This window comes from Chiloscyllium punctatum, chromosome 34, assembly GCF_047496795.1.
Source record: "Chiloscyllium punctatum isolate Juve2018m chromosome 34, sChiPun1.3, whole genome shotgun sequence".
In the NCBI taxonomy this organism is placed as follows: Eukaryota; Metazoa; Chordata; class Chondrichthyes; order Orectolobiformes; family Hemiscylliidae; genus Chiloscyllium; species Chiloscyllium punctatum.
The window spans coordinates 29,731,984-29,742,442 of record NC_092772.1 but is presented as its reverse complement, the minus strand read 5'-3'; the positions used below and the strand labels follow the sequence as shown (position 1 = coordinate 29,742,442).

Sequence of the window (10,459 nt, the reverse complement as noted above, 5' to 3'; positions counted from 1 at the left end):
TTCGGGAGCAGAAAGAACCCCACTGATAGATTACAATTCAAATGCATTTGGCATAAGGTTCGTAGCAGTTAATCAGCAGCACGTAACCCTGACTCCAAAGGTCTCTGAGTATCCAGAAGAACAGTGAGCGATCGTTGAAGGTACGGTTCTCCAGACGAAATTTGTCAACGTGAGAAGCTGCAGCTGAGCTGGTGGCGTTGCGATTGAAATTGCATGCGTCCGGACTTTGTGCTTAATTTTAGATATCAGACCAAATGGTCACACTCGAGTATGCGCGTTCGGAAAAGTAAATGTTTTTTTTTGTTGAAAAGCTTTGCAACGAAAGGAAATACTTCAGACGATCGTGCGATCGATGAGAAGCAGAAAATGCAGAGCAGCCGTGGTTGTGAGCACCGGCAATATAGGCATTTGCTTTCGCGGGGCTGCCAGCGTTGGTCGGTTAGCTCAGCTGGTTCGAGCGTGGTGCTAATAACGCCAAGGTCGTGGGTTCCAACCCCACACTGACCACATGCAGCGCTTGTGTGGTTGCTGTGTTTCCAAACAACGTGCTCCACAAAGCCGGAAGCGTCATCTGCGCAATAAAACATTTGACAGGGTTAGACGCACGACTTGATCGCCGTACCCGTGATGACTGCAGCAAAACAACCTGTCTCAGTTGTTTTCACCAACAAATGCAAAACATGAAATATGTGCAGTATTAGGCAGACCTGGCACCGTCTCGGAGGAGAACCAGAGTTCACGCTTCAATTCAATCAAAGATTCGTTCGTGTTATTTTCCTGGATCTCTGTTCATACTCGTCACACGAGTTCCAGAGGCAATTCGTTCGCTTGCTCACCTCTCATGCATCGACACTGGAGTTATCATACCACCAGCAATATCATAGAGGCATTAATAAAAGCAAATTACTGCGGATGCTGGAATCTGAAACCAAAAGAGAAAATGCTGGAAAATCTCAGCAGGTCTGGCACCATCTGCAAGGAGAGAAAAGAGCTGACGTTTCCAGTCTAACTGATTAAAGATAAAGATAAAAACAAAGGGGGAGTATTATGGAGCTATTTATACCACGCTGAGAGAAGGTGAGTCAAGGCTCCAGATGCAAAGGTGATAATGACAGTGCATGCAGAGATTAAACGGAGAATAAGAGGCGTGAATGACCCGGCTGAAGCCAGCGCTATGTGACAAAATATGTGAGGGATGGGTGAATCAGAGACAAAATCGAACACAGGGGAGAAGGGTAGCAAAGCGGGAAGAGGAGAGGAAAAAGGTATTGAGAGAGTGGGGAGCGAGAGAAACAGAGACAGTCAAGAAATAAGAGGTACAGAACAGTGAAAAAAAACACAACCAAAAATGTTAAGTAAAATAATTGAAATAAAATTACCTGAAGTTGTTTGAATTCAACAACTTCAGACAATTTGCCTTCTTTTTTTTTATTTATCTTTTTTATCATTTCACCTGCACTACCATAGAGCCATTAGTTATGGACAGCACTGAAAACACAGTCTTCGGTCGCACTCGTCCATTCCGAACAGATATCCTCAACTGATCCAGCCGCGATTGCATGCACTTGACCCATTTCTCTCTAACCCTTTCCTATTCAAGTACACGCCCAGATTCCTTAACAGTATTGGAATTATACCATCCATCACCAGCTCGTCGGGTAACTTATTCCAGAAACGCACCACCCGCTGCGTGCAGCCGTTGCCCATCACTGCCTTTCGAATTCTCACCCTCCCACACCAGATTTATACCCTCTCGTCCTGAACTGCCCCACCTGAGCGAAAGGAACTTGTCTATTTACCCGAGTCATTCCCCTCATGATTGAAAAACCTCCGTAAGATCAGCTCCCAGCCTCTGACGCGCCAGGCGAAATAGTGAGCGAGTGTTCAGCCTGTAAACGTTTGCACCTTTTCCATTTTCAAATGTAGGATGATGTAGCATGCTGTCTGAAGCAATCATTTTAGCAGCTGACCTGTCGCTGACAAACTCTGCAGGAAGGCCTGACAACTTGCGAAATATGCTGTCAAACGAAGATTTCATAAGCAACATGAGTCATTGAGCAAAACGTGCAATTGACTTCTGAGCTGTTGCTGACACCAAAGCAACTGCGTCGTTCGGGAGCAGAAAGAACCCCACTGATAGATTACAATTCAAATGCATTTGGCATAAGGTTCGTAGCAGTTAATCAGCAGCACGTAACCCTGACTCCAAAGGTCTCTGAGTATCCAGAAGAACAGTGAGCGATCGTTGAAGGTACGGTTCTCCAGACGAAATTTGTCAACGTGAGAAGCTGCAGCTGAGCTGGTGGCGTTGCGATTGAAATTGCATGCGTCCGGACTTTGTGCTTAATTTTAGATATCAGACCAAATGGTCACACTCGAGTATGCGCGTTCGGAAAAGTAAATGTTTTTTTTTGTTGAAAAGCTTTGCAACGAAAGGAAATACTTCAGACTATCGTGCGATCGATGAGAAGCAGAAAATGCAGAGCAGCCGTGGTTGTGAGCACCGGCAATATAGGCATTTGCTTTCGCGGGTCCGACCGCGTTGGTCGGTTAGCTCAGCTGGTTCGAGCGTGGTGCTAATAACGCCAAGGTCGTGGGTTCCAACCCCACACTGACCACATGCAGCGCTTGTGTGGTTGCTGTGTTTCCAAACAACGTGCTCCACAAAGCCGGAAGCGTCATCTGCGCAATAAAACATTTGACAGGGTTAGACGCACGGCTTGATCGCCGTACCCGTGATGACTGCAGCAAAACAACCTGTCTCAGTTGTTTTCACCAACAAATGCAAAACATGAAATATGTGCAGTATTAGGCAGACCTGGCACCGTCTCGGAGGAGAACCAGAGTTCACGCTTCAATTCAATCAAAGATTCGTTCGTGTTATTTTCCTGGATCTCTGTTCATACTCGTCACATGACTTCCAGAGGCAATTCGTTCGCTTGCTCACCTCTCATGCATCGACACTGGAGTTATCATATCACCAGCAATATCATAGAGCCATTAATAAAAGCAAATTAATGCGGATGCTGGAATCTGAAACCAAAAGAGAAAATGCTGGAAAATCTCAGCAGGTCTGGCACCATCTGCAAGGAGAGAAAAGAGCTGACGTTTCCAGTCTAACTGATTAAAGATAAAGATAAAAACAAAGGGGGAGTATTATGGAGCTATTTATACCACGCTGAGAGAAGGTGAGTCAAGGCTCCAGATGCAAAGGTGATAATGACAGTGCATGCAGAGATAAAAGGGAGATTAAGAGGCGTGAATGACCCAGGCTGAAGCCAGCGCTATGTGACAAATTATGTGAGGGATGGGTGAAGCAGAGACAAAATCGAACACAGGGGAGAAGGGTAGCAAAGCGGGAAGAGGAGAGGAAAAAGGTATTGAGAGAGTGGGGAGCGAGAGAAAGAGAGACAGTCAAGAAATAAGAGGTACAGAACAGTGAAAAAAAAAACACAACTAAAAAAGTTAAATAAAATAATTGAAATAAAATTACCTGAAGTTGTTTGAATTCAACAACTTCAGACAATTTTCCTTCTTTTTTTTTATTTATCTTTTTTATCATTTCACCTGCACTACCATAGAGCAATAAGATATGGACAGCACTGAAAACACAGTCTTCGGTCGCACTCGTCCATTCCGAACAGATATCCTCAACTGATCCAGCCGCGATTGCATGCACTTGACCCATTTCTCTCTAACCCTTTCCTAATCAAGTACACGCCCAGATTCCTTAACAGTATTGGAATTATACCATCCATCACCAGCTCGTCTGGTAACTTATTCCAGAAACGCGCCACCCTCTGCGTGCAGCCGTTACCCCTCACTGCCTTTCGAATTCTCACCCTCCCACACCAGATTTATACCCTCTAGTTCTGAACTGCCCCACCTGAGCGAAAGGAACTTGTTTATTTACCAGATTCATTCCCCTCATGATTGAAAAACCTCCGTAAGATCAGCTCCCAGCCTCTGACGCGCCAGGCGTAATATTGAGCGAGTGTTCAGCCTGTAAACGTTTGCACCTTTTCCATTTTCAAATGTAGGATGATGTAGCATGCTGTCTGAAGCAATCATTTTCGCAGCTGACCTGTCGCTGACAAACTCTGCAGGAAAGCCTGACAACTTGCTAAATATGCTGTCAAACGAAGATTTCATAAGCAACATGAGTTATTGAGCAAAACGTGCAATTGACTTCTGAGCTGTTGCTGACACCAAAGCAACTGCGTCGTTCGGGAGCAGAAAGAACCCCACTGATAGATTACAATTCAAATGTATTTGGCATAAGTTTCGCAGCAGTTAATCAGCAGCACGTAACCCTGACTGCAAAGGTCTGTGAGTATCCAGAAGAACAGTGAGTGATCGTTGAAGGTGCGGTTCTCCAGACGAAATTTGTCAACGTGAGAAGCTGCAGCTGAGCTGGTGGCGTTGCGATTGAAATTGCATGCGTCCGGACATTGTGCTTAATTTTAGATATCAGAGCAAATGGTTAACTCGGATATGCGCGTTCGGAAAAGTAAATTTTTTTTTGTTGAAAAGCTTTGCAACGAAAGGAAATACTTCAGACTATCGTGCGATCGATGAGAAGCAGAAAATGCAGAGCAGCCGTGGTTGTGAGCACCGGTAATATAGGCATTTGCTTTCGCGGGGCCGCCAGCGTTGGTCTTTTAGCTCAGTTGGTTAGATCGTGGTGCTAATAACGCCAAGGTCGTGGGTTCGATCCCCACACTGACCACATTCAGCGCTTGTGTGGTTGCTGTGTTTCCAACCAACCTGCTCCACAAAGCTGGAAGCGCCATCTGCGCAATAAAACATTTGACAGGGTTAGACGCACGACTTGATCGCCGTACCCGTGATGTCTGGTGGATGTTGTCTGCAGCAAATCAACCAGTCTCAGTTGTTTTCACCAACAAATGCAAAACATGAAATATGTGCAGTATTCGGAGGAGAACCAGAGTTCAGGCTTCAATTCAAATCAAAGATTCGTTCATGCTATTTTGCTGGATCTCTGTTAATACTCGCCACATGACTTCCAGAGGCAATTCGTTCGCTTGCTCACCTCTCATGCATCGACACTGGAGTTATCATATCACCAGCAATATCATAGAGCCATTAATAAAAGCAAATTACTGCGGATGCTGGAATCTGAAACCAAAAGATAAAATGCTGGAAAATTTCATCAGGTGTGGCACCATCTGCAAGGAGAGAGACGAGCTGACGTTTCGAGTCTAACTGATTAAAGATAAAGATAATAACAAAGGTGGAGTATTATGGAGCTATTTATAACACGCTGAGTCTGAGTTGGGAAGAAGAGGAAAAAGAACTATTTAAGAATTCAAAAGAGATCTGATCCATGCCCCTGGGTCAGCCTTACCTGCTCTAGATAAACCTTTCCATCTCTTTGCTACCATATATGAAGAGCGCGGCTTTGGGAGTATTAACCCAGAGGTGGGGAGGAATGAAACAGCCAGTAGCATATCTTTCAAAGCTATTGGATCCAGTATCCCAGGGCAGGCCTGAGTGTGTGCAGGCCGTGGCTGCCAGTGCACTGTTGGTGGAGGAAAGCAGGAAGCTTACACTTGGGTGCTTACACTAGTAAGCACTTGGGTGCTTACACTAGTAAGCACTCCACACCAAGTGAGAACGATCCTAAACCAAAAAGCTGGGTGATGGTTGACAGATTCGCGGGTTTTGAAATATGAGGCAATATTAGTAGGAAAGGATGATCTAGTGTTGGTCACGCATGATTCTTTAAATCCAGCTGCCTTTCTTTGGAAAGGGGAAGGAGAATATCCTTAGAATCCAGGGCACGACTGCCTTGACATTATAGAATACCAAACTAAGGTCTTCATGAACCTGAGAAATGTTCCGCTTCATGCAGGAGCCTGACTGTTTATAGGCAGATCATCCCGGGTGACTGAAGAGAAAATACATAATGGGTATGTACTTGTAGACGGGATGGAAGGTGGTGTGGTAGAGGCAGGAAGGTTGCCAAATGGGTGGTCAGCTCAGACCTGCGAACTCTATGCATTGGAAAGTGTCCTTAGGGCATTAGAAAATAAAGAGGGAGCAGCATACAGAGACTCTAAATATGCATTTGGTGTTGGCACTTTCGGAAAGATCCGGCAGGAAAGAAGACTGATCAATATCCGGGGGAAGGAATTTGCACACGAGGAGTTGATTAAACGGGTCTTGGAATGCCTATTCCTTCCCTGAGAAATAGCGGTAGTGCATGTAAATGGTCATCAGAAAGGAAATGAACCAGAAGTTAGGGGGAAAAGATTAGGCGATAAAGTGGCTCAGGAAGCAGGCCTGGACACACAAGTAGTGCTAATTCATTCCCTAATATCTCCTGTTCCTGATCCCCGGAAGCTCTTACATTTACTGAAAAAATTGAAAAAGAATTGACAGATTTTGGGGCTGAAAAAAAACAGCAGATGGGCATTGGATGTTACCTGATGGAAGGGAAATGTTAAACAAAATGATGATGCGAGAAATTATGGCTGTCCTACATCAAGTCAGCCATTGGGCAGTACAAGCAACGTATCTTTTAGTTCTTAGGGAATATGGATGTAAAGGAATATATACAATTGCTAAACACATATGTGAGGGATGTATCATATGCAGAAAGGTAAAAAATAAAGTCGTGAGAAAACAGACCTCGGGAGGAAGAGACCCGGGATTGAGACTCTTCCAGAGTCTACAAGATGATTATACTGAACTACCCAGAGCAGGAAGACTAAAATATATACTGGTCATAGTAGATCATCTATCTGGTTGGGTTGATGCTACTGCCACTGCGAGTGTGGTGTGTAAAACAATATTGGAGCACATAATTCCCCGATATGGGCTAGTGAACCATATAGATTTCTAACAAGGAACTCATTTTACCTCTAAAGTGTTACAGGAGATAATGAAAGGGTTGGAAATTTCCTTAGGAAACAGAGTTTATTGGCACAGACTACACCCCTTGAATTCATCGTTCATTCCATCCGGCCGGGAGATTGGGTCTTAGTAAAATCATGGACAGAGACTAAATTGCAGCTGGACTGGGAAGGGCCATATCAGGATCCTTTGATTACCGAAACGACAATAAGGACAGCGGAGAAAGGCTGGACTCACTACACTCGGATCAAAGGGCCAGTGAAATCTCCAGTTGAGGAAGAAGTCTGGACAGCCGAATCAACGGAAGACCCGCTGAAACTCAGGCTGAAGAGACTTAGAGTAACTGATTATACAGTGGCGACGCGAGCGCAGGATTATTTCTGTAGGATTGTGTATTAAGTTTTATTGTACTTCAGCAGAATTTTTAGAATGCTGGGGATCTTAGAGTTATGATACTAGCTCTCTTCGTATTGGGATTTTGTCAAATATAATTTCATATGTATTATTAACGGTCCCTGCATCTGATAATCCGCAAGAAATAGACGCTGATGCATGCAGTTTAGTAAATTGTGGCATGTCGATAATCAGAGACAGTTCCGCAGCTCAGAGATACATCTTAAGTCCTTTGGGGATGGTACTTGGTATAATGGTCTTGGAACAATACACAGGGCCACCTTCTGGTTTTCTCCCACAATCCAAAGATATGCAGGTTAGGTAAATTGACCATGCTGAGCTGCACGTTCTGTTCAGGGATGTGTAGGTTATATGCATTTGTCAGGGGTAAGTGTCCAGTAATCTGAGAGCAGAATGGTGCTGAGTGGATTATTCTTTGGAACGTCAGTGTCGACTTGTTGGGCCAAATGGCCTGTTTCCACACAGTAGGGATTGTATAAACTTAGAATTGTGTTTCGCGAAACAAAACTGACCTTGTTTTTAACTGTTGCATTAAAAACTTACCTTTAGCTGTCAATTGTCAATATGTAAAATATCTCAATGTTACTGAAATCAATGTTCAAACAAAACACTGTACATAAAGCTGCACAAAGATCTTCATGACCATCTAATTACTGTTCAGTGGAATAATCACAGTAAAATTTTACTGTTTCTGAGATCAATCCCCACTATCACAGTAAGGATCAGGTTATTATTCCCTTCAATAAATGCAATCGTTGTCCTCTGGTATTTCAGTTCAGTCGTTATACACCATACTGGTTGTTCAAAGCATGGTTATTCTTTATTATGAAGGGCCAAGTGTTCTTACGGCAAGAGATGTTGTTCGATCTGATGCATGTTCTCAAACAAGTTTTCACTATAAATATTGCAAAAAATGTGTTTATTTGGTATTGTTCAGCTGCTGATGCTAACATTTTCAGTTCATGTTCATTAAGCATATTTGGAGAAAGTGAGGAAAGCTGTGGTGTTGCAAAAGTGCAGGCACATTCAAAGAGCAGGAGTATCGAAAAGATTCCTGATGAAGGGCTTATCCCCAAAACATCGATTCTGCTTCTCCTTGAATGCTGCCTGACCTGCTGTGCTTTACCGGTACAACGCTCTTGCCATTAGAAATATTTGACTAAATACTCAGAGACAATACTAAACGTTACCTCTGTCAATTTAATTGACTGTGCTTTCTATTCACGGAACGTTTGATGTTAATTGCTCCTCTTTTTCTTCTTAAATCTGAGACAAATTTCAAAATACAGAACACATTAAAATTCACATGAATTATAAATTTACGTTCTCGACAAGAAAACCAATGGAAGGCGATATAGAATTCTTGAACAGCCTACACATTTGAATGAAAAAGCAATTCCTTCTAAAAAATGTTTCCACGTCTGTATCTTTTTCTCAATTCAATAATCCTGCAAGTTTATAATTGTCAGTTGATCTCTCTGAATGAGTACCTAATCAATGTCAATGTAACAGCTGAAACATTAACAACAGATTGATAACTAGGTGTTAAAGACCTTATTTGAAGCCAACAAATGTTTGATATTTCCTAGAATTCCACCAGAAAACATACTTGAATCATAATACAAGAAAAGAGATGTGCAAACCTTATTTTTAAATGAACAATCTCAAATATTTCCAAAGCATTTCAATCTTACGGTCAAAATGAACAGGTGAATGGAAAAATAAAAACAAATTTCTGACAATTCATAAACTGAACAACAATTACAAATTCACTTTGATCAAAGGACAGAGTAATATATAGATGAATCACAACATTTAGTAACAAAGTAGGTAATCAGCTGACTGACAAGTAATACGTGGTAGCATTTGTTAGTTTACTGAAGAAGATATCAACTTTATTTTCAATTTATACAACGACAGAATAATGTTTAATGTGTTTCAATTTTTTTGGACTTGCCCCTTTGAGGCAATAAAAGATCAATCTCATTACTTAGACTTGTTAATCTTTAATTCTGCAACATTTTCAAATAGTCTCCAGGAATTTATAAGCGACAGAATTAGATACAGGTCTCCCCACTGTCCAAAAGTAAAGCGTTATTATGAAACCTTACATAAACTGAAAAGGCGTTCGTCGAAGAAGCATTAATTTATATGGGAAACACCTCCCCTTTTCTTCGTAAAAGTGGAAATCCTCTTCAGATTTCTTCCAGTCAGAGAAAACAGGGACAGATGTAAGTCTTTTGTAAAAGCAAAGTGGCTAAAGCGAATTTTCCAACACATATTTCTTGGTAACCTGACACAAATAAGCATCAGATTTTGTGATTATTGATATAATAGATAAAAGCAGATCTAATGTTGGATTGAAAAGCAATCTGTGCTTAGGTACTCTCTAATCTCCATTCAGATAGCTCTTGATATATTTGTGGTGAAGGTTTGATGTGAAACCTTCCCTCGGGTAATAGAGACACTGCCACAGCTCCACAGGCTCCTTTCGTAATGTTCCCACTCAGGACGGCAGGACTACAATATTATGTTTAATATGGTTACTCAAAATGAAAACTAATCAGCTGTTTATTCTAGTAATTTGAATGGGAATTAATTAGGTAGTTTCTGTGTGCAATGGACAGGAAATTAAACAATATTTTACACTAACAATAGAATAAATGAATGATAGTCTTAAATAAAGAGAATCTCGTGACAATTCTTTGAAAGACAAATTGACAAAACTGCATGATCATTGTACTTTAATTTTAAAAATGCATCAGTCATTCAAAATGAAAATTCAGCCGAAGACAAGTTCCCTTCCTGTCAACAACGTACAACTTCCACAATTTCAAAATGAACAGTCATTGATAAAGGAAGGAACAAACAGATGCTAATTCTATTTTCTTCACATAAACGTGCGATGAATTTTAAGTAAGTTTCATATATGTAAAAAGGAAACTCTTATTGTGGTTCTAAATACAATAAATGTTAGCATGAAGTGAAACATAATCAAATCAATTTAACTGTGTTTTCTCAGTTAAAATACCGTTCAATATTCAAAGTAGTCGAGTGATTGTACACTGCAATATCTTTACATTAATTCAGTGCTGAGACATAATTCCACATTTATACCCCTTATAGTGAAGCACACTTGTGCCAGGAGTCTGAGCAGGTAGGGGAG

The 10,459-nt window shown here is 41.7% G+C and overlaps 2 non-coding genes across 2 annotated transcripts; both read left to right on the top strand.

Moving 5' to 3' along the window:
- Window positions 1-433: 433 nt before the first annotated feature.
- trnai-aau (transfer RNA isoleucine (anticodon AAU)) lies at window positions 434-507 on the top strand. The gene has a single exon. It is a non-coding gene; the product is annotated as a tRNA-Ile (tRNA).
- A 2,037-nt stretch (window positions 508-2,544) lies between these two features.
- Window positions 2,545-2,618, top strand: trnai-aau (transfer RNA isoleucine (anticodon AAU)). Its single transcript has one exon. It is a non-coding gene; the product is annotated as a tRNA-Ile (tRNA).
- The last annotated feature ends 7,841 nt before the right edge of the window (window positions 2,619-10,459 follow it).